This window comes from Schistocerca gregaria, chromosome 1 (assembly GCF_023897955.1).
Source record: "Schistocerca gregaria isolate iqSchGreg1 chromosome 1, iqSchGreg1.2, whole genome shotgun sequence".
Lineage (NCBI taxonomy): Eukaryota > Metazoa > Arthropoda > Insecta > Orthoptera > Acrididae > Schistocerca > Schistocerca gregaria.
In genome coordinates this window covers 892,135,735-892,161,562 of record NC_064920.1, presented here as the reverse complement: position 1 = coordinate 892,161,562, position 25,828 = coordinate 892,135,735, and the positions used below count along the sequence as shown (strand labels likewise).

General features: G+C 42.8%; 2 non-coding genes across 2 annotated transcripts; one reads left to right on the top strand and one right to left on the bottom strand.

Moving 5' to 3' along the window:
• The first annotated feature begins 1,761 nt into the window (after window positions 1–1,761).
• Window positions 1,762–1,833, top strand: Trnap-cgg (transfer RNA proline (anticodon CGG)). Its single transcript has one exon. It is a non-coding gene; the product is annotated as a tRNA-Pro (tRNA).
• A 4,245-nt stretch (window positions 1,834–6,078) lies between these two features.
• Trnas-cga (transfer RNA serine (anticodon CGA)) lies at window positions 6,079–6,153 on the bottom strand. Its single transcript has one exon. It is a non-coding gene; the product is annotated as a tRNA-Ser (tRNA).
• Window positions 6,154–25,828: the final 19,675 nt, after the last annotated feature.

Genomic DNA, 25,828 nt, shown 5'->3' with positions numbered 1-25,828 from the left:
ATGTTACACTCAACAATTCGGAGCCCTCTAGCGGCAGATGGCTGCAAATATGTAGATATGAAGAATAAAGATGTAGAATGTTAATGACGTTTGTTTTATTTAAAAAGCTTTGAGAGTTTTCACATAAAAAAATTCGCCAGCTTTGCTTTTCAGCGCGCCCTCCTCGTCTTTTGGATATGTAAACTGTTGTCCTTAACTGCCGCCTCGCCATAGCAAGCATCTTCACCTTATTACTGCCTGCCTTCATCCATATTAATACCTGTGCTAGGCGCAAACTGTAGTGGCCTGGAGAAGACGCATTCATAGATATCCCCGTCGACAGAAACAGCTGTGAATCGATAGGAACTTAAGGTACGTCTCAGCAGAAGAAACAACTTCTTCTCCTTCTTCACTTCAAGATTTAGGCGATATGCCCGTTCCGACTTCACGACACATACCGGTTTTTTTTTTTTTCATGGTCTCTTTTTCCTGAGGTCTTGCAATTGTTGGAATTCTGTCTTATTCCTCATGTTTGATGTTGCTTCCAGTTTTTTTCACCTCGTCGCTTAAGTTAAATATTCCTAATTCTTACCGCATATTCTTCGTTTTGTATAAGAGCACTCCTTGAGCGAAATTTGACAAATCTTAAAAATCCCATTTCGGCCTATTGTATTCTCCAATCCGAGGTTCACTGCCACAGAGCAAGACTGACACAGCCAAGATTTGTAAAACTTTAATTTTTTGTCTTTCCTCTTGATGTTCTTTAAGGTATTGTTCCTGGTTCCACTGAAATTTATTGATTTTAGTTTGTACATCATTATCGTTATTTAAGCTGATATTACACCCTAAATAAGTAAAACCAGTGCCTTGTCTCTCATGACAGTGTTTGACTGGACTGAGAGTTTTCCATAATGAACCATAAATTCGGTTTGGTAGATATTTGCAGATTGTAGCTTTGTCTTCCTAGTTCACATAGCCCATACACCGAATGTTGCAAGTTTGCTTCTTTATTCTGTTTAAGGCCACATTATCTGCGTATAGCATAGTGTTCAAATGCTAGCTTCCTTTTTGTTGTGTACCTTTAGGTACTCTATCCTTCCAGTTTCTTGTGAGAACCTCAATACAGTTGTTACAGAATGTCGCTGACGAACTACATCCTTGCTAGATGTCTTTGTTTATTATTATCTCTTCTGTTTTTGAGTTGCCTGCGTTTATGACTATTTTAAAAACTTCATATACGTTTTAGAACTGTATTTAAAAGATGTGTAGCATATCCTCTTTCTTCCTTAGCCGTAGTCATTTTCAGGAGAATTACATATGCCCAAATAAAAAGGACAAATTTCCTATTCCAAAAGTCCACGGTTGATTAAAGAATAGAGTAACGAACTTACCCGTATCTCCCTGTTGTGCCTCCTCAGAGTGCATGTTGTGTCCTGTTGGACTATTCAGTAGCACACAGTGCACCGTGGCTGGCTAAGATCGTATTATTTCTTCAAAAAAGCAGTTGGGAAGGAGTCAAGCACTTTCCTTTTTCAGATGCTACGTGAAGCGAATATTCATTACGCTGATGTTCAATGTGATGCATAGCAGCCGGAGGATACATCGATAAGCGCGACCAGGATGCAATTAAATGTAGCAGTGTTGGCATTTGGGGTAACGGGCGCTCTCTCTAGGCCGTGCGTCACACTCCGTAGCTCACGGCTACGGCTTGTATCGCAGAGCGGGGTTACTGTCTCGAGGCACACTTCCGTGTATTCCATTAAAATGAAAGTAGCGCAGTGTGGCTCGTTGGTCTAGGGGTATGATTCTCGCTTCGGGTGCGAGAGGTCCCGGGTTCAAATCCCGGACGAGCCCAAATAATTTTGTTACGCTTCAGTGAATGACACGTTACAGGAGATGGAATATTGTTGACTCGACTGCCAAGTAGCAGTAGACTAGTGGTAAAGTTAACGAGAATATTGATTGAGCGGGATTCTCTGTGCAGTAGCTACTGCAGTTCCGTTTTGTGTGTGATAAATTGTATTCTGTGAAACGATATTATGACCAGATTCGTTTTCCCTTTCATTTGCAAAACGAACTTGGTGATCATTGAAGTACAGTAGCATTCTTGTTTCGTTTTATAAATACATCAGTCTAATTATAGTTCTCTTAAATACTATTTATTAAATTAATTTATAGTCCTCGCGCTCTCTTTTGTTGTTCTTATCTGTGCCAGAAAAACCTAGGAGGCATACATGAACTCGACAGTGTACATTCACTTGCGTATTCAATGGTTCTATTCTAATACTAGCATTAGGTTTATCGCAGTGTACATTCGTTTTTCCTCTTTCATTTGACGCTAGTAGTAACTTAACTTATCACCCTTTTCTCTCGTTGTCGTCATCAATCGCAAGAGTGCTTTGATGCAACTATCCGTGCTAGTATAAACTATGCGAGCCTCATCTTGTATAACTACTGCAACTTATATCCACTTACTTAATCATGCCTTGGTCTCCCTCTACATTTTTGTCCTCCCCCCTCCCCATACACTCTCCCCCAACCCCACTGGCCTCCCACCACCGTCATCAGATTAACTATTCCTTGTCGTCTCGTGACCTAAAGCTTCTTCTAGTCCAGTTGTATAGTAAACTTCTTTTTTCCTCCAGCTCTATGCAGTACCTATTCGATCTACCTGTAGTAAAACTACCGTAGGCTACAATAGACTTCCATAATTAAGCGTAGACTACGGTCTGGTAATTTCGTGCCCGCGCGAGGTAGTCCTACGCTCGCTCGCTCAAATCAGCAGACAAACTATGTTTCTACACCTGTTAATTCGTAACTAGGCGTGTCCGTACAAAAGAAAATAACATCTTGTACTGTGATCCACTATTTTGGAATCTTACTGTTATTAGTCCGATAATGATGGGAAGTCCATGGACCTACTTATAATTTGTTACAGCTGTAATGGCATACAATAAAATAAAGTCATGCTAAAATGATTATCACTTGCATAAGGTAATGAGTCCTGCTAAGCAGAAGAGACTAAATGCTATAAACAGGCCGTTATACCATTTATATCGAGTATTGATCTTAAATTAAATTTTGCTGTAGTGCTGTTAATCAGCAAGATATCATAATAGCAGATTCCATTGGAAGAGGCAATTCTTGTTAGTACTTAGATGCCCAGCTGCGAGTTAACAGGTTTAGAAACGCATTTTGCCTGTTGAACTGAGCGAGCGAGTTGAGGAGTACCTTCGTGACGTACGCGCCGCGGCCTGTCTTTCTAGTGGGGCACGCGCCCACGCTACCAAGGGGTTGGGTGTGTTGCATACTATCGGGCGCTACCTCATAACGATCGCTTTCTGTACGTACGCGATCAGTATATTACTAGATTTCCCTAGGAATCGGAAACATTTAACTGTCTAGAAACCGAGTAAGGGTATACGAAGGGCCGCATAATCTATGGAACATTTTTGTTCTAGTAAACATAATTTATAGCAAAACTGAAATTATCGGTGTTTAATTCAGGGTTTATTTGAAAAGTGTTCATTTGTGACGAGAAACAGAAGGATGTTGTAATAAAAATAAAGTAAACAATGCAGATTTACGATGTAACGCTAGAAAACGCAGCACAATGGCAAAATTTTTAAAAAACGCAAAACAAATATATATCAAACATCGCTTCAGCACTGCGTCGAACTTATATGAAACATGTTTCTGCTATACATAAACAACTTTCGAATTTACGAATAATAACAGGGAACGCTTATCTTTGATCACGATGAACAACGTCCTATTGTGTACAAAATAACAACAACAGTTGTACAGGGTGTATCATAAATAGTGGCGTAAACGCGTACAGTTGAAAGTACACAATACTAGAAGTAAAAAAGTCTCAGTGCCTTAAGAGCTACGAGCAATTTTTCATCTCTGATACTGTGAAACAAATCGCTTCTACTGCAAGTTCTTTGCTTTCCATATTTTGAGAACTGGTAGTATGGCCAAAAACAAGAAAAAAAAGCCCAGTGCTCCAAATTGCATTCCTTAAGAGCTATGAGCATTCGTTCATCTTTGCTTGTTTCAAACACCACTTTTCTAATGATCAAGTGCTCGTAATTTTTAAGGTATGCGTTTTAGAGCACATGTTTGCTGGACATTTTTTTCTTATTTTTGTTCATACTACCACTTTCTAAAATATGGAAAGCAAAGAACTTGCAGTAGAAGACATTTGTTTCACGGTATCGAAGATTAAAAATTGCTCGTAGCTCTTAAGGTATGCATTTTCGACCCTATGTTTACTCAGACGTTTTTGCTTCTAGTATCGTGTACTTTCAACTGTATGCTTTTACGCCGTTAATTATGACACACCCTGTGACAGTCACGGTCGAAAAATAGTCAAAATGGCTTCAGGTTGTATTTATATTTCGTTTCCTACCAGTTCTACCAATACTACTGGCAATCCTATCATTTACTACGTCATTTACGTGGTTGCCAAAGTACCAAACTGTAATTTTGGTATAGCGCAGCTGTAGATCTACCCTTCTAATCTTCGGTAATACTCATTTATAAAGCTTCCCTTATCCTCATATGTATTTATCGTGCATGTTTCACTTCCATATAAGGCTACAACTCAGACAAATACCTTCAGAAAATGCTTCCTATCACTTCAATTCATATGGGTCAGTCAAATGGAATCAAGACAGGTGGGAAAAAGTAAGGAAACTCTATTACTTCGAAATCAATCACCTTTATTGTTAATACATTTATGCCACTGTGAGACAAGACTGTCAATGCCTTCACGAAAGCGTTTGCGGTTGTTTAGAGAACTATGATTGTTTGTATCCACCTCTTCGTCCAAAGTAAGCCGACGGCCACAAATGTCTTTCTTCACGGCTCCACAAATATGTGAATCGCATGGAACTGGGTGGAGGATGTGCAAGGAGTTCCCAGCCGTATATGTGCAGCATACTCGAAACAACCTTCGCAATTTGTGAGCGGGCATTATCCTGTAACAGAATGATGCATTCCCCAACCCGCTTCTTGCCTACTCACCGGAACACGGCACCGCAATTAACGCACAGCGGTACGTGAACACTGCAAAACTGAAGCACGCCATCAGAACCAAACGTCCTGGAATGTTGACGGACGGCATCATTCTGATGCAGGCTATTTCCCAAATTTTTGGAAACCTGAAGAGGGACATTCGTGGCCGTCGATTTACTTCAGAGTTGTTCGCCTGGGTGCAATCATGTTTCCATATGCAACTGCAAACATTTTCCCATAGAGGCATTGACCGTCCTGTCTTACAGCGGTGTAATTAATGGATTAACAGTTATGGCGATAACTTTTAAAATAATAAAAAGATTACTTTCTTCACCTATCTCGTTCTCATATGACTCCTACACTCGACAAGCGATTCGCTCCAGCTTCGCACGGGTCGTACGAAGTACGTATGGCAAGGCAAGACTCTCGTAGCGGTAACAGACTACATACACAATAGTTCCTGGGGGAATGAGTCTGTCTATCAGTGTAAACTGGGTGACTTTAATTTATAATACGTATAGATGTCAACAAATTTCTCTTTTTGGAATGATGCTCTTGTTCTTGGTGGTCTGCATTTGTATCCTCGGCAATTCTTAGTTGTTTTACAGCTTTCCTAATCTAATTCCCTCAGCATCAGCTAATTTAATTTGACTGCATTCCATTATCCTTGTTTTACATCTGGAAATTTTGGAAATTTGTCGTAAGGTTCTGTAGGAACAAACTGCTGAGATCATCGGTCCCTAGACTTACACACTTATTGATGTAACTTAAACTAACTAACCCTAAAGGCAACAAACACATCCATGCCCGAGGGAGGACTCGTACCTCCGACGGTGGGAGCCGCGCGAACCGTTATAAGACGCCTCAAACCGCGCGGCTACCCCGCGCGGCCAGTTTCACACCTCGTAACCTCATTTCAAAACATTATCTATTCCGTTTAACTCATCTTCTAAGTCCATTGTCGTCTCTGAGAGAAATCTTGCGTCATCGGCAAGCCTTAAAATTCTTCCAGAATGAGATTTTCACTCTGCAGCGGAGTGTGCGCTGATATGAAACTTCCTGGCAGATCAAAACTGTGTGCCGGACCGAGACTCGAACTCGGGACCTTTGCCTTTCGCGGGCAACTGCTCTACCAACTGAGCTACCCAAGCACGACTCATGCCCCGTCCTCGCAGCTATACTTCTGCCAGTACCTCGTCTCCTACCTTCCAAACTTTACAGAAGTTCTCCTGCGAACCTTGCAGAAGTAAAGCTGTGAGGACGGGGCGTCAGTCGTGCTTGGGTAGCTCAGTTGGTAGAGCACTTTCCCGCGAAAGGCAAAGGTCCCGAGTTCGAGTCTCGGTCCGGCACACAGTTTTGATCTGCCAGGAAGTTTCTCAAAATTCTACATTGATTCCATTTCTAACTTCTCCTCTATTTCCGTAACTGATTACTTGTATGTGCAAATCCAATAACATGGCGAACAGGCTACAACATTGTCTCATGCCCATGTCCTTCCACTCCTTCTGTACAAGTTGGAGGTAAACTTCCGTACTTGATCGCCGATAACCTCGAAATATCAGTGTATTCCAGTCAAGGGTGTTCGTGCGCTTATGTATTCACAGTTTCTATTTCGTTTCTTGCAGCGGCCCAGTCTTCTTTTTCCTGGCCTTGTCCGCTATCTTCACGGCGATGACATGTTAATCTGGATCTGGCAATTGTTAAGAGGATGGCCGCATTTCCTTACTCTCGCCGCCCCTTCCTCCCTGGGAAGGAATCTGTGCGCCCTATCCGTCTACGTCTAGTATTGACCCGTGTGAAAATGTGAGAACGTTTTCGAAATGTTTGCGAATCGTGCAACTGCGGCGGGAAGTGGGTAGCAGCCACCTACTCGGATGAGGAGAAATCGCCTAAAAATCATATCGAAGCTTGCCAACACACAGGCCCCCGTCGCTAATTCGCCGGGCGGATTAGATCCGGGACCAACGCGCATCCCCGAACCCCGGAATCAGCGTGCTAACGTGCTTAGATACCCGGGCGGGTCCTTGCAGTACGCGAATACTTTACAATATTATGAGTAAAGTAAGAGGAAATAGTATTTTCACGTCACATTAACGTTAATGTCAAAACAATGAAGAAGAAAGATTAGGATCCAGCCGACGACGAAATCATTAGACACGGAGCAGAAACGCCCGTCTCCTTCTCGAAACTGGGGAACCTTGGAAAATCTAAATCTGTATCATGAAACGTGTGTTTGAAACCACCGCTCCAAAATGTGTGTCCATTTTCTTTACCACTGTTATACCTCGAACGACTAGTATGTGAAAAGTAAGAGATACTATCTAAAACGGTTCTATAGTATAGCATGCAATCTCGAAAGCAGAACAGCATGTATAATGGACAGGTAGGTGCACGTCTGATGAATAACAACGCAATGTCCTAGCTAATGCGTCATAGGCAACCCGCGACGCATTTACGAGGAGTAACTAGGACCGTTGATATTTTTACAAATACTGTAAATTCGACATATTGATTTTTTAAAAACGTGTCATTATCGTCCCTCGAAACATCGGAAACAAAGATCGATATATCTATACATAGAAAAATGTCGACGTACAGCCTATAAAAAGATCATCTGCACATACGGCCTGTTTTAGAGCTGTATACTGGAGTATTGATTTATTATTAGATATTTTGTACATCAGCAACCTAGCAGCCTGCTTATTCCCATTAAAGCAGGAATTGCAAGGAAAACGGTGCATGTTCACACTTGGCGGTAACCACTTAGCTAACAATGGTAACTGCATGTAAGTGGCAGAGTAAAAGGTGTCCGATGTGTCCGTCATTCGGTTTCGCCAGATATGGGATTTGTCCAGAACACTTCATGTCAACTTCCCTGTTTCTCATTTCTACGAACAATGCTCCAAATGTTCTCAATTGAGATAGACCCGGCGACCTTGCTGGCCAAGGTATGTTTTGGAAAGCACAAAGACAAGCAGTAGAAACTCTCACTTCTTGCTGAAATACAAGCCCAGGATGGCTTTTCATGAACAACAAAGCGGGGCGTAGAAATCGCCGACGTACCACAAAAGGGTCCTGCTGTGTCACATGACTGATTCACAATCCATACAGTGTATACTTTTTTGAATACAGGTGTTGAAAGTATTAAATATAAAGCTGAATGCAAAGTCCAATAGTCCGATGTAATTGTATATATTCAAGTCGATTATAGACTTACACAATCGGTTTCGCAACTTTGGAGTTGCATCTTCTGGTGTTTACGGTGTAGTCCATCGATAGTGACCGGACCAAATATCTCACAAACTAAGCGTCAAACGAAAAAACTACAAAGAACGAAACTCGTCTAGCTTGAAGGGGGAAACCAGATGGCGCTATGGTTGGCCCGCTAGATGGCACTGCCATAGGCCAAACGGATATCAACTGCGGTATTTTTCTTAAATAGGAACACCCATTTTCATTACATATTCGTGTAGTACGTAAAGAAATATGAATGTTTTCGTTAGACCACTTTTTTCGCTTTGTATAATTTCCGAACCGTAATCGTATGAGGACAGTGAGTGTTACATACCTCCGGAGAGCTACGTACTTAGCACATGTATCACAAAGAACTTACATTTTTTTTTCTATGGTGCAGAAGGTAGTAGTTTTATCATCTTAAAAGTTTGTCACTGTAGTGATTGGGATGGAAAACTTGCATGGTGAATGTATGTCAAGTGTTGGAAATATATATCCTGCATTGGAGTATTAACAGCATTGCATTCCGCACGACTAATTCATCAGAGGCCATACTGTTTTAACGTTATATCATGTTGCATGTTTAAGGGCAGAACCGTGTAGCCTTAGGAGTGTCTGTTTATGATATACAATCATTTCTCTCTTTCCAGTGCCTTCTTGGTATGGAATCCAAACATTACAACAATACTACAGAATAGATAGCACAAGTGATTTACGTAAAATGTTTGAAACGCCTTCGTTATGCAGCTCCATAATGTATAAAACGTATGTTGTTTCTTCTTCTTCTTAGCCATCTGTTATATCACCACAATATTCTCAAATTTATCAGGCTCCTATCTACTATACACCAGTAAGGAGTGCTAACCTCCTCGGCATGTGTGTATCTAGATAGATCGTGTGTAATTGGATGGGTGACATGAGTAAGACTGGTACGGAACAGTCTTCACAGAATGGCAGTTAAGTACTGGAAAGAAAATATCGGTACAGCAGCAATCGGTTGTGCCAGTTTGCTTTCCGAAAGCAAAATATCAGAGTGTATTGTTTACGTGGAACTCGGCTTGTTCTGTTCCTTCATGAGATGTCAAATGGAGTGTGTGTAGGGTCCTTCTACTTCGGGACAGTTCCAAATTAGATTAGAGACAATGTTGCAGGGAGGGGTAGTTAAAGACAGTTATAAGATGCATAGACAGACAGTCTAGAATTTTGCTCAGGATCCAAGAATGCAAGAATACTTTGTGACTCCTATGCACGTAGCGAGAGATGGGTTATTGTAATAAAATCATAAAATCTTACCGAATTTATAATGTGTTTTGGCTAAGGACGAAGTTTTTGCACCTCCTTTCTGCTGATGGCTATTTCCTACACTAAAAAACAGTATTTGTGCTGTGTGATGTAGGCAGTGTAACACAGTTCACAATATGTCCCTTGTATACGACATGGAGGAAAGGAGTGCTACAGCTATGAGACCTAAATTGAGGATCATGATGCAATATCACTGGCTAATAACATCACGCGGTCGACGAGATGAGATGTTTTGTTGACGTGACACGTCGTCGAGTATGGTGGTTTGGAACTAGAGTACTTGGATAAAATGCGTTTAAACTACGAAAAACCCAGCAAAATTACGATAACTGATGGAACTATGTTAAACTGAGGTAAATATTACAAAAATATGGATGAATGTGGGTACTTACATGCTCGCCTGAAAGTATGAAAATCCACCAGTGCGACTGACACATACTATCTGTGCTCTATGGGTTTAAGTCCTGCAGAATGCCCCCTTGTTTCATATGTGGCTATGCATTGTAAATCATAAAAATCAAAGACGCAGTGTCCAAAAATTTGGAGACCATGACGACACCAAAACAGTGACCATATACATGTGTGCAATATTCACTGCCAGTATGAGGAATCATGGTCTCACAGTCTTCGAAAATGGAGCACTGCGAAATCTGCTACCCCATCACAGAGGAACTTGAGTTCAAATACAGAGGTCATCGCCTTCGAAGATCTGCTTAGAAACGCTCCGTAATGTTGCTAGCTCTTCCGCTTTCCATATCTTGCGATGTATTCCACATTTTTGTCAACAGGAATCACTGCCTCTCTCTTTTATTTCAATCATCCTGTATATTTTGGGAGCACTTACCTTACATCTACATCTACATTTATACTCCGCAAACCACCCAACGGTGTGAGGCGGAGGGCACTTTACGTGCCACTGTCATTACCTCCCTTTCCTGCTCCAGTCGCGTATGGTTCGCGGGAAGAACGACTGTCTGAAAGCCTCCGTGCGCGCTCTAATCTCTCTAATTTTACACTCGTGATCTCCTCGGGAGGTATAAGTAGGGGTAAGCAATATATTCGATACCTCATCCAGAAACGCACCCTCTCGAAACCTGGCGAGCAAGCTACACCGCGATGCAGAGCGCCTCTCTGGCAGAGTCTGCCACTTGAGTTTGCTAAACATCTCCGTAACGCTATCACGGTTACCAAATAACCCTGTGGCGAAACGCGCCGCTCTTCTTTGGATCTTCTCTATCTCCTCCGTCAACCCGATCTGGTACGGATCCCACACTGATGAGCAATACTCAAGTATAGGTCGAACGAGTGTTTTGTAAGCCACCTCCTTTGTTGATGGACTTCATTTCCTAAGGACTCTCCCAATGAATCTCAACCGGGTACCCGCCTTACCAACAATTAATTTTGTGTAATCATTCCACTTCAAATTGTTCCGCACGCATACTCCCAGATATTTTACAGAAGTAACTGCTACCAGTGTTTGTTCGGCTATCATATAATCATACAATAAAGGATCCTTCTTTCTATGCATTCGCAATACATTACATTTGTCTATGTTAAGGGACAGTTGCCACTCCCTGCACCAAGTGCCTATCCACTGCATATCTTCCTGCATTTCGCTACAATTTTCTAATGCTCCAACTTCTCTCTATACTACAGCATCATCCGCGAAAAGCCGCATGGAACTTCCGACACTATCTACTACGTCATTAATATATATTGTGAAAAGCAATGGTCCCATAACACTCCCCTGTGGCACGCCAGAGGTTACTTTAACGTCTGTAGACGTCTCTCCATTGATAACAACATGCTGTGTTCTGTTGGCTAAAAACTCTTCAATCCAGCCACACAGCTGGTCTGATATTCCGTAGGCTCTTACTTTGTTTATCAGGCGACAGTCCGGGACTGTATCGAACGCCTTCCGGAAGTCAAGAAAAAGTAGCATCTACCTGGGGGCCTGTATCTAATATTTTCTGGGTCTCATGAACAAATAAAGCGAGTTGGGTCTCACACGATCGCTGTTTCCGGAATCCATGTTGATTCCTACAGAGTAGATTCTGGGTTTCCAAAAAACATGTTCTAAAATTCTACAACAGATCGACGTCAGAGATACAGGTCTATAGTTTTGCGCATCTGTTCGACAACCCTTCTTGAAGACTGGGACTACCTGTGCTCTTTTCCAATCATTTGGAACCTTCCGTTCCTCTAGAGACATGCGGTACACGGCTGTTAGAAGGGGGGCAAGTTCTTTCGCGTACTCTGTGTAGAATCGAACTGGTATCCCCTCAGGTCCAGTGGACTTTCCTCTGTTGAATGATTCCAGTTGCTTTTCTATTCCTTGGGCACTTATTTCGATGCAGCCATTTTTTCGTTTGTGCAAGGATTTAGAGAAGAGAGTGCAGAGCGGTCTTCCTCTGTGAAACAGCTTTGGAAAAAGGTGTTTAGTATTTCAGCTTTACGCGTGTCATCCTCTGTTTCAATGCCATCATCATCCCGGAGTGTCTGGATATGCTGTTTCGAGCCACTTACTAATTTAACGTAAGACCAGAACTTCCTAGGATTTTCTGTCAAGTCGATATATAGAATTTTACTTTCGAATTCACTGAACGCTTCACTCATAGCCCTCCTTACGCTAACTTTGACATCGTTTAGCTTCTGTTTGCCTGAGAGGTTTGGCTGCGTTTAAACTTGGAGTGAAGCTCTCTTTGCTTTCGCAGTAGTTTCCTAACTTTGTTGTTGTACCACGATGGGCTTTTCCCGTCCCTCACAGTTTTACTCGGCACGAACCTGTTTAAAACGCATTTTACAATTGCCTTGAACTTTTTCCATAAACACTCAACATTGACAGTGACGGAACAGACATTTTTGTTTTGATCTGTTAGGTAGTCTGAAATCTGCCTTCTATTACTCTTGCTAAACAGATAAACCTTCCTCCCTTTTTTTATATTCCTATTAACTTCCATATTCAAGGATGCTGCAACGGCCTTATGATCACTGATTCCCTGTTCTGCACTTACAGAGTCGAAAAGTTCGGGTCTGTTTGTTATCAGTAGGTCCAAGATGTTATCTCCACGAGTCGGTTCTCTTTTTAATTGCTCGAGGTAATTTTCGGATAGTGCACTCAGTATAATGTCACTCGATGTTCTGTCCTTACCACCCATCCTAAACATCTGAGTGTCCCAGTCTATATCTGGTAAATTGAAATCTCCACCTAAGACTATAACATGCTGAGAAAATTTATGTGAAATGTATTCCAGATTTTCTCTCAGTTGTTCTGCCACTAATGCTGCTGAGTCGGGAGGTCGGTAAAAGGAGCCAATTATTAACCTAGCTCGATTGTTGAGTGTAAACTCCACCCATAATATTTCACAGGAACTATCCACTTCTACTTCACTACAGGATAAACTACTACTAACAGCGACAAATACGCCACCACCGGTTGCATGCAATCTATCCTTTCTAAACACCGTCTGTGCCTTTGTAAAAATTTCGGCTGAATTTATCTCTGGCTTGCGCCAGCTTTCTGTACCTATAACGATTTCAGCTTCGGTGCTTTCTATCAGCGCTTGAAGTTCCGGTACTTTACCAATGCAGCTTCGGCAGTTTACAATTACAATACCGATTTCTGCTTGGTCCCCGCATGTCCTGACTATGCCCCGCACACTTTGAGGCTGTTGCCCTTTCTGTACTTGCCCGAGGCCATCAAACCTAAAAAACCGCCCAGTCCACGCCACACAACCCCTGCTGCCCGTGTAGCCGGTTGTTGCGTGTAGTGGACTCCTGACCTATCCAGCGAAACCCGAAACCCCACCACCCTATGGCGCAAGTCGAGGAATCTGCAGCCTACACGGTCGCAGAACCGTCTCAGCCTCTGATTCAGACCCTCCACTCGGCTCTGTACCAAAGGTCCGCAGTCAGTCCTGTCGACGATGCTGCAGATGGTACGCCACGTGATGTTCAGCTTTCTGTGAGCGCTGATAGATCAAAACTTCTTAACGTCGGTTTAGCACCTGACACACACTTCAAAGTCATATTAGAACAACAAAATGTATAGTTGACTATATGTTACAGCAAAAAAACTACACTACTGGCCATTAAAATTGCTACACCAAGAAGACGACGTGCTACAGACGCTCAATTTAACCGACAGCAAGAAGATGCTGTGATGTGCAAATGATTAGCTTTACAGAGCATTCACACATGTTTGGCGCCGTTGGCGAATGTTGTGATGCCTCGTGTAAGAAGGGGAAATGCATACCATCACGTTTCCGACTTTTATGAAGATAGGATTGTAGCCTATCGCGATTGCGGTTTATCGTATCGCGACATTGCTGCTCGCGTTGGTCGAGATCCAATGACTGTTAGCAGAATATGGAACCGGTGGGTTCAGGAGGGTAATACGGAACGCCGTGCTGGATCCCAACTGCCTCGTATCACTAGCACTCGAGATGACAGACAGCTTATCCGCATGGCTGTACCGGATCGTGCAGCCATGTCTCGATCCCTGAGTCAACAGATGGGGACGTTTGCAAGACAACAACCATCTGCTCGAACAGCATATCTGCACGACGTTTGCAGCAACATGGACTATCAGCTCGGAGACGATGGCTGCGGTTACCCTTGACTCTGCATCACAGACAGGAGCGCCTGCGATGGTGTACTCGAAGACGAACCTGGGTGCACGAATGGCAAAACGTCATTTTTTCGGATGAATCCAGGTTCTGTTTACAGCGTCATGATGGTCGCATCCGTGTTTGGCGACATCGCAGTAAACGCACATTGGTAGCGCGTATTCGTCATGGCCATACTGGCGCATCACCCGGCGTGATGGCATGGGGTGCCAATGGTTACACGTCTCAGGTCACCTCTTGTTCGCATTGACGGCACTTTGAACAGTGGACGTTACATTCCAAATGTGTTACGACCCGTGGCTTTACCCTTCATACGATCCCTGCGAAACCCTAAAATTCAGAAGGATAATGCACGACCGCATGTTGCAGGTCCTGTACGGGCCTTTCTGGATACAGAAAATGTTCGACTGCTACTCTGGCCAGCACATTCTCCAGATCTCTCACCAATTGAAAACGTCTGGTCAATGGTGGGCGAGCAACTGGCTCTTCACAATACGCCAGTCACTAATCTTGATGAACTGTGGTATCGTGTTGAAGCTGCATGGACAGCTGTACCTGTACACGTCATCCAAGCTCTGTTTGACTTAATGCCCAAGGCGTATCAAGGCTATCAAGGCCGTTATGACGGCCAGAGGTGGTTGTTCTGGGTACTGATTTCTTAGCATCTATGCACCCAAATTGCGTGAAAATGTAATCACATGTCACTTCTAGTATAATATATTTGCCCAATGGATACCCGTCTATCATCTACATTTCTTCTTGGCGTAGCAATTTTAATGGCCAGTATTGTATGTATCAAATTGCTTATGAAAGAACAACACAGGAGACCTCTCTTGTGACTGATGGTCTGTAGCCTGTGGGATATAGTCTTCCAACAGTGCAGGTGAGAAAACTCTGCACACAGGCCTTGGAAGCGACTACAACCACTGTCACACCTATTGGTCCATTGGAGCCGGTGATGTTTAGTGGGACCACCACACAATATCGATGTCAACACATAGACTACTTGTTTTCAATATATCGGAAGAGAGAGACGTGGTAAAATCTCATCTGGTTCTCTGCCATGTGACATAGTGAAGTTCTTATAATTTGTAGTTTTACTTCGTTGGATGTTATAAAAATAACAACGAGAGAGAGAGAGAGAGAGAGAGAGAGAGAGAGAGAGAGAGAGAGAGAGAGAGAGAGGCAGAGAGACTGTGTTGTCAGCCAAGATTCTGACGCTATTATACTGTTGTATTTCTAGTGTATTAATCAATGGAATACGATAAAGGAGTTCAGAACGTGTACAAGAGGATATCTATAAACATTAATTCGATATCGATGAATTGTAGGTGTTGTGCTTCTGAATTTCTTTGTGCAGCCCAGGTATACTCTGCATGGTTGTGAATTTCCTCCGATACATTCTCCTCTGTCCGAATAGGACTTGGAAGGCCCAATGATACCGACCGGCCACCATGTCATCCTCAACCCACAGGCGTCACTGGATGCGGATATGGAGGGGCATGTGGTCAGCACACCACTCTTCCGGCCAAATGTCAGTTTACAAGACTGGAGCCGCTACTTCTTAATCAAGCAGCTCCTCAGTTTGCCTCACAAGCGCTGAGTGCAACCCACTTGCCAACAGCGCTCGGCAGACTAGATGGTCACCCAGCCTAGTGCTAGGCCAGCCTGACAGCACTTCGGTAATCTGATCGGAACCAGTGTTCCCACTGCGGCAAGGTCATTGGCCTCCTATATGTTAGTGTACTTTTTTCTCATTGTGATATCTTCCACCTAGTCAGTGACAGATGGATGATTAGACAGCCTTCTAACTAAAGGAACAGTGCTGTCGGAACGTGTTGGGATTTTGAGAGAATTTGAAGGGGTCTGTGACTTAGTGGGGGACATATTGTCGAAATCAGGTGGATTCAAATGCTATATATCTAAGACTGGTAGGTTCGTGAGAATACAGCAGATAAGCGATACTCTGACGAAAATGGACTTCAGAGGTAATCTCTACACCACTTCTTCTAAGTGTTGTGAGCAAACATATTACAACTTCCCGCATATGTCTCATGAAGTGACCGCAATGAAAAAATTAGGAGCTAATACGAAGATTTTTACCAGGAGACAATCAGCAGCAGAAGTTCCACCTTTTGATTTCTAGATCAATAAGAGACAATTTTCTTCCACGAGTTGTGTGTGCCTATAAAGGGATAGAGTGACATCTTAACAGGTGGACAAAATTTACATTTACATCCATTTGCATACTTCGTAAGCCATCGTACGGTGTGTGGCGAAGGGTACCCTGTACCACTATTTGTCATTTCCTTTCCTATTCGACTCACAAATAGAGCGGGAGGAAAAAGACTATCTATATGCCTCCATATGAGCGCTGTTTCTTGCAGCTTCTCTTTGTTGTCCTTATGCAAAATCTATGTTTTTTGGCAGCAGAAAACTTGAACAGTCAGCATAAAATGTCGATTCTTAATATCGTCCCTTGGAAAGAACATTATCTTGCCTCTGCGGATTCCCATTTGAGCTACCTGGCAAGTGCACTCCGACTGCAGAAAAAAATTACTGACTGTGCAAAGTGACTCTCATGATTAATTTAATTACTTAATCAATTTGATATCAATAACGTGCTGTCAGGCGAGTGGAAGCTAGTGCGAGAGTATCACGGATATGGTTCGAGAGTTGGAGCAGTAATCAGGCGTTTTTTCGTTGTGGCGAACGAAATTTCTGTCTCTCACCTACATATTGAAATATGACGATCGTAATAAAATCAATTATACTAACAACTTTATAAAATAATATGTAGAATAAACCTGATACGTACGATTCCGCTGCGCTACTCCCTTAACCCCTTAGCTTACAATGTCGTGCCGACCTGGCCCAACATCAACTAGACGTATCAGAGATGTGGTACCTTTAACACGCCGAACCGCATGTCGAGTGAGAGACGTCGTCGGGGGGCCGCCCCAAATGTAAACAGAACGTCTCTGGCAGGTAGCCAAGCTGATCGAGTACACGCGGCACACACGAAGTGTTCTTCGGCGCACTCGGACCTGCCGACTTTACAAAAATTCTTTCACAATGTTCCCGACGTGTAGCAGACGTGTTCACGAGGAAAGGGAGGCGTGTGGTGGCATAGCCAACAATGATTTTGCAGTTTCACCTCCTGTACGAAAACGGTGTAAGCGACTGGTGATTGAGGATGATACTGACGAAGAAGAGCAAAGCTACCGGCAACCATCAGAGTCGTGGATGTGGCAAAAGGAAGACAATGACCAACAATCTGGTCGTATACGGAACTTCCCAGGATAAAGGAAGCAGCTTTACAGCACGTGAGTACAAGCATAAGAGAATTAGACGTTTTCTGTGTAATATTTACAGGGTGTTTCAAAAATGACCGGTATATTTGAAACGGCAATACAAACTAAACGAGCAGCGATAGAAATACACCGTTTGTTGCAATATGCTTGGGACAACAGTACATTTTCAGGCAGACAAACTTTCGAAGAAAGAACCAGAGGTTGTACAGAGTTTCAGGGAGAGCATAAGGGGACAATTGACAGGAATAGGGGAAAGAAATACCGTAGAAGAAGAATGGGTAGCTCTGAGGAATGAAGTAGTGAAGGCAGCTGAGGATAAAGTAGGTAAAAAGACGAGGGCTGCTAGAAATCCTTGGGTAACAGAAGAAATATTGAATTTAATTGATGAAAGGAGAAAATATAAAAATGCAGTAAATGAAGCAGACAAAAAGGAATACGAACGATTAAAAAATGAGATCGACAGGAAGTGCAAAATGGCTAAGCAGGGATGGCTACTATAAATGTAAGGATGTAGAGGCTTATTTCACTAGGGGTAAGATAGATACTGCCTACAGAAAAATTAAAGAGACCTTTCAGGAAAGGAGAACCACTTGCATGAATATCAAGAGTTTTGATGGAAACCCAGTTCTAAGCAAAGAAGGGAAAGCAGAAAGGTGGAACGAGTATATAGAAGGTTTATACAAGGGTGATGTACTTGAGGACAATATTATGGAAATGGAAGAGGATGTAGATGAAGACGAAATGGGAGATACGATACTGCGTGAAGAGTTTGACAGAGCTCTGAAAGACCTGAGTCGAAACAAGGCCCCCGGAGTAGACAACATTCCATTAGAACTACTGACGGCCTTGGGAGAGCCAGTCATGACAAAACTCTACCAGCTGGTGAGCAAGATGTATGAGACAGGCGAAATACCCTCAGACTTCAAGAAGAATATAATAATTCCAATCCCAAAGAAAGCAGGTGTTGACAAATGTGAAAATTACCGAACTATCAGTTTAATAAGTCACAGCTGCAAAATACCAACGCGAATTCTCTACAGACGAATGGAAAAACTGGTAGATGCGGACCTCGGGGAGGATCAGTTTGGATTCCGTCGAAATGTTGGAACACGTGAGGCGATACTGACAACAACAACAACAACAACAACAATTGTCAACAACAGATGGCGCTGCGGTATGGCAAACTCTATAGTACGATATTTTCCACATATCCACCATGTTGTTGTTGTTGTCTTCAGTCCTGACACTGGTTTGATGCAGCTCTCCATGCTACTCTATCCTGTGCAAGCTTCTTCATCTCCCAGTACCTACTGCAACCTACATCCTTCTGAATCTGCTTAGTGTATTCATCTCTCGGTCTCCCTCTACGATTTTTACCCTCCAACGCTAAATTTGTGATCCCTTGATGCCTCAAAACATGTCCTACCAACCGATCCCTTCTTCTAGTCAGGTTGTGCCACAAACTTCTCTTCTCCCCAATCCTATTAAGTACCTCCTCATTAGTTACGTGATCTATCCACCTTATCTTCAGTATTCTTCTGTAGCCCCACATTTCGAAAGCTTCTATTCTCTTCTTGTCCAAACTAGTTATTGTCCATGTTTCACTTCCATACATGGCTACACTCCAAACAAATACTTTCAGAAACGACTTCCTGATACATAAATCTATATTCGATGTTAACAAATTTCTCTTCTTCAGAAACGCTTTCCTTGCCATTGCCAGTCTACATTTTATATCCTCTCTACTTCGACCATCATCAGTTATTTTGCTTCCTAAATAGCAAAACTCCTTTACTACTTTAAGTGTCTCATTTCCTAATCTAATTTCCTCAGCATCACCCGATTTAATTTGACTACATTCCATTATCCCCGTTTTGCTTTTGTTGATGTTCATCTTATATCCTCCTTTCAAGACACTCTCCATTCCGTTCAACTGCTCTTCCAAGTCCTTTGCCGTCTCTGACAGAATTACAATGTCATCGGCGAACCTCGAAGTTTTTACTTCGTCTCCATGAATTTTAATACCTACACCAAATTTTTCTTTTGTTTCCTTTACTGCTTGCTCAATATACACATTGAATAACATCGGGGAGAGGCTACAACCCTGTGTCACTCCTTTCCCAACCACTGCTTCCCTTTCATGCCCCTCAACTTTTATGACTGCCGTCTGGTTTCTGTACAAATTGTAAATAGCCTTTTGCTCCCTGTATTTTACCCCTGCCACCTTTGGAATTTGAAAAAGAGTATTCCAGTCAACATTGTCAAAAGCTTTCTCTAAGTCTACAAATGCTAGAAACGTAGGTTTGCCTTTTCTTAATCTTTCTTCTAAGATAAGTCGTAAGGTCAGTATCGCCTCACGTGTTCCAACATTTCGACGGAATCCAAACTGATCCTCCCCGAGGTCCGCATCTACCAGTTTTTCCATTCGTCTGTAGAGAATTCGCGTTAGTATTTTGCAGCTGTGACTTATTAAACTGATAGTTCGGTAATTTTCACATCTGTCAGCACCTGCTTTCTTTGGGATTGGAATTATTATATTCTTCTTGAGGTCTGAGGGTATTTCGCCTGTCTCATACATCTTGCTCACCAGCTGGTAGAGTTTTGTCATGACTGGCTCACCCAAGGCCGTCAGTAGTTCTAATGGAATGTTGTCTACTCCGGGGGCCTTGTTTCGACTCAGGTCTTTCAGTGCTCTGTCAAACTCTTCACGCAGTATCGTATCTCCCATTTCGTCTTCATCTACATCCTCTTCCATTTCCATAATATTGTCCTCAAGTACATCACCCTTGTATAAACCTTCTATATACTCCTTCCACCTTTCTGTCTTCCCTTCTTTGCTTAGAACTGGGTTGCCATCTGAGCTCTTGATATTCATACACGTGGTTCTCTTCTCTCCAAAGGTCTCTTTAATTTTCCTGTAGGCAGTATCTATCTTACCCCTAGTGAGATAAGCTTCTAGATCCTTACATTTGTCTTCTAGCCATCCCTGTTTAGCCATTTTGCACTTCCTGTCGATCTCATTTTTGAGACGTCTGTATTCCTTTTTGCCTGCTTCATTTGCTGCACTTTTATATTTTCTCCTTTCATCAATTAAATTCAATATATCTTCTGTTACCCAAGGATTTCTAGCAGCCCTCGTCTTTTTACCTACTTTATCCTCTGCTGCCTTCACTACTTCATCCCTCAGAGCTACCCATTCTTCTTCTACGGTATTTCTTTCCCCTATTCCTGTCAATTGTCCCCTTATGCTCTCCCTGAAACTCTGTACAACCTCTGGTTCTTTCAGTTTATCCAGGTCCCATCTCCTTAATTTCCCACATTTTTGCAGTTTCTTCAGTTTTAATCTACAGGTCATAACCAATAGATTGTGGTCCGAGTCCACATCTGCCCCTGGAAATGTCTTACAACTTAAAACCTGGTTCCTAAATCTCTATTTGATACCTTTTAGTATCTCCAGGGTTCTTCCAAGTATACAACCTTCTTTCATGATTCTTAAACCAAGTGTTAGCTATAATTAAGTTGTGGTCTGTGCAAAATTCTACTAGGCGGCTTCCTCTTTCATTTCTTAGCCCCAATCCATATTCACCTACTATGTTTCCTTCTCTCCCTTTTCCTACTGCCGAATTCCAGTCACCCATTACTATTAAATTTTCGTCTCCCTTCACTATCTGAACAATTTCTTTTATTTCATCGTACATTTCTTCAATTTCTTCATCATCTGCAGAGCTAGTTGGCATATAAACTTGTACTACTGTAGTAGGTGTGGGCTTCGTATCTATCTTGGCCACAATAATGCGTTCACTATGCTGTTTGTAGTAGCTTACCCGCATTCCTATTTTCCTATTCATTATTAAACCTACTCGTGCATTACCCCTATTTGATTTTGTGTTTATAACCCTGTAGTCACCTGACCAGAAATCTTGTTCCTCCTGCCACCGAACTTCACTAATTCCCACTATATCTAACTTTAACCTATCCATTTCCCTTTTTAAATTTTCTAACCTACCTGCCCGATTAAGGGATCTGCGTAGCAATAATATGGCGTAGTCTCTGAATGAAATTACCCGAAACCTCTGACAACGTGTCTGGCGGAATGGCTTCACATGCAGATGAGATGTACTGCTTCAGCTGTTCAATTGTTTCTGGATTCTGGCGGTACACCTGGTCTTTCAAGTGTCCCCACAGAAAGAAGTCACAGGGGTTCATGTCTGGCGAATAGGGAGGCCAATCTACGCCGCCTCCTGTATGTTTTGGATAGCCCAAAGCAATCACACGATCATCGAAATATTCATTCAGGAAATTAAAGACGTCGGCCGTGCGATGTGGCCGGGCACCATCTTGCATAAACCACGAGGTGTTCGCAGTGTCGTCTAAGGCAGTTTGTACCGCCACAAATTCACGAAGAATGTCCAGATAGCGTGATGCAGTAATCGTTTCGGATCTGAAAAATGGGCCAATGATTCCTTTGGAAGAAATGGCGGCCCAGACCAGTACTTTTTCAGAATGCAGGGACGATGGGACTGCAACATGGGGCTTTTCGGTTCCCCATATGCGCCAGTTCTGTTTATTGATGAAGCCGTCCAGGTAAAAATAAGCTTCGTCAGTAAACCAAATGCTGCCCACATGCATATCGCCATCATCAATCATGTGCACTATATCGTTAGCGAATGTCTCTCGTGCAGCAATGGTAGCGGCGCTGAGGGGTTGCCGCGTTTGAATTTTGTATGGATAGAGGTGTAAACTCTGGCGCATGAGATGATACGTGGACGTTGGCGTCATTTGGACCGCAGCTGCAACACGGCGAACAGAAACCCGAGGCCGCTGTTGGATCACCTGCTGCACTAGCTGCGCGTTGCCCTCTGTGGTTCCCGTACGCGGTCGCCCTACCTTTCCAGCACGTTCATCCGTCTCGTTCCCAGTCCGTTGAAATTTTTCAAACAGATCCTTTATTGTATCGCTTTTCGGTCCTTTGGTTACATTAAACCTCCGTTGAAAACTTCGTCTTGTTGCAACAACACTGTGTTCTAGGCGGTGGAATTCCAACACCAGAAAAATCCTCTTTTCTAAGGAATAAACCATATTGTCCACAGCACACTTGCACGTTGTGAACAGCACACGCTTACAGCAGAAAGACGACGTACAGAATGGCGCACCCACAGACTGTGATGTCTTCTATCTCTTTCACATCACTTGCAGCGCCATCTGTTGTTGAAATTTGTAACTACTGTAATTTCGAAAGTTTGTCCGCGTGAAAGTGTACTGTTGTCCCAAGCATATTGCAACAAACGGTGTATTTCTATCGCTGCTCGTTTAGTTTTTATTGCCGTTTCAAATATACCGGTCATTTTTGAAACACCCTGTAATAGTACATTTTGGGAAAACGTCGTAACTAAGACGAATAGATATGCACAAGACGTACGCAATGAACAGAAGAGAGGAAAAATAGACCAAAAGTGGTCTCCTATCGGCTGTAATGAAATAAAAATGTACATTGCGGTATGTATAATCGTGGCTGAAGTAAGCAAACCGTCGATTCAGATGTATTGGTCTAGGAGGGCAATTATAGAAACGCCAATATTTAGGAAGACGATGCCGTTCAGGAGATTTCTGCACATAATAAGATTTCTGCATCTAGCGAATAACAGTTTAGGCAACAACACAGATAACCTGTACAAACTAAGGCCAGTCATAGACATGTTCAATGAAAAATTTAAGGAAGTGTGCACAATGCAAGAGAATATTGCCATTGGTGAATCATTAATTAAATTTAAGAGGCGCTTATCCTACAAACAATTTAACCCATCAAAAAGAGCGAGGTTTGGTATTAAAATTTATAAATTGTGTGAGTCAAGTGCAGGATACTGCTATGATTTTTAAGGTATACACGGGTAGTGACAAACGAGATGCTAGTGGTAGTGTCTCAAAGTGTAGTTCTAGAACTATCACAGTCGGTATTACACAAAGGGCATACTTTATATTTAGATAACGGGTTTTCTTCACCAAAACTTTTCAAAACTCTCCTCACCAATAAAACTAATGTGATTGGAACAGCGCGCTCAAATAGAAATATGCCCACAGACTTCCTGAAGGCAAAACTAAAGAAGGGAGAATATACAGTGAGGAGTTGTAATGGAATATTGGCACTAAAATGGAAAGATAAACGAGACGTTTACATGCTTTCCACAAAACATTCAACAGCAGACATGCTTGCCACACACACACCTCTCCGCAATGCGTCGTGGAAACCGAAATGTGTCGTCGAATACAATAGAGGCATGATTGGAATTGATCGCCAAGATCAGACGCTCGTATGCTTCCCTGTGATGAGAAAATGTATGAAAGGATACCGCAAGATATTCTTTTACCTATTTGATGATTTTTTTAACACGTACATTTTGTATTACAAAATACATTGCGGCAAACGACAGAGCTACGCAGAATATAGGATTCACATTGCAGAATCATTGTTGAAAACTACACCTTCGCCGGAATATAGTTGGAAGGGACGATTAGCATCCTGCGATATATCACAAAGACTGCACGCACAACATTGGGCACTTTTCCGAAACATATTGATATAACATCACGTTACTGTTCTCAGACACTTACAAATCCCGAGGGCGTCTGCATCAGGCGTAGCGCACCGCAGCCTTGGCGTGTGTAAGAGCCGGGAATGTTAAGGCGCATCCGTACCTTGCAGCAACTTAAGGCTCACGCTAACGGAACTTAAATCTTAAGGCGAAGTGTTAAGAGCTTTCATAGGTGACGAAGCATTTGGTTACTTTAAAAAAAATCGAAAGTGAGGAGGTACCCTGTGTCAGAGGAAGAGCAATCTGTCATGATCCAAAAACAAGTTTAACATTCTACTCCTGTCATGCACGACATAACGGATGTTAACCTGACAAGAACAGATTTTTTTAAAAATCTGATCAGAGAATACTTGGAGGAAATATACCTTATCCCACAGTGTTGTACAGGATTTTCACAACAAGTAACGATACTTTAACGATTTGAAAACGACTGTATGCTCTGATTTCTTCTGTCTTCAAAAATGACTCGTGCAAAAGGGGGGTATCAACGTTTAGTGTGAGAAATTCGAGGTGTATGGACAACATCCCAGCCTCGGATTTGGTAAAGCGCATTTTTTAAATTGGGAAGACTATGTTGGCAGTGGAACTGCAGTGAGAACTATACGTCTAAGCCGTACCTGCTTGCGTTGCACTGTCTGCAGGCAGTGGTCGACCGGAAGCTGCGGCTTAGCAGCCACTCGAGAGAGACTGGAGGGGGTTTCCAAGGTATCAAATATCAAGGAACGTAGACTTCTGCTCTGCAGTCACTGGATTGTCTACGAGCTGACGATTGAGGCGCCTACTGGTTGGGTGAGTAGGCAAATACTGCGCAGTATGCGTCTAGTTGACTTTGTGGTCGTGTTGGTTACGGACAACGCGTAGAGGAGGGTGCTTGTGTTCTCAAATGAGACCCCTGATACATGGCGAGTGTTTCTGAAATTTAATTACTAGGGTTACCCGGAAAGTAATGCACCGAACTTTTATCTTCAACAATTCTTTATTTAACATAATGATAATTACATGCACGAAAGAATGGTGTTCTATCTACACACCCTATTTTTCGACGTAATCTCCAGCCCATTCTATGGCCTTCCTCCAGCGCGAAACAAGGACACGAATGCCCTGTCGGTAGCAATCCTTACCCTGGTGGCGGCGCCAGTGCTTCACTATGTGAATCACCTCCTCATCGTCCCTCGTCTTCCACGAATGGCATCCTTTAATGCGTCCGTCCTCGCGAGTGACAATATCAGCTCGCTGCAACATGTCTGGACTCCCAGACGCTGCAAATCGTGGAGCTCCACTGAACCGCCTTCTGATGACCTAGCCCTCCGTGCCCAGTGACCAACTGTACTTCTTTCGACAGCAGATGCTCCATAAATTTTGCACAAGCGTTTGTGAATATTCCCCCTCCCCCCCCCCCCCCCCCCCCCCAGTTTCTTTCTCTGCAGTGAGAAATTCTATGGTGGCACTTTGCTTGTAACGTACATCACCTACAGATCCATTTTGAAACTGTCTTGCAGCTAAACTATCTGACAGAAGTGACGAAACTTGGCGTGCTCACTCAGGAGACTTCAAATAATACATACGTAAGGTTTCACATCCATAAGATTGTTTTCGAGACAGAAAAAAAATGCGGTGTAGCCCTTTTACTTGATTTGCTTTCGCCTGTCTATACATGTGGGGATGAACCACGCCACCCTTTGCGATGTGATCACCAGTCAGTAGTTATCACCAATGTTGCTTGGGGCACTGAGAAAGCTCGCTAATTGTCCAGAAGCCT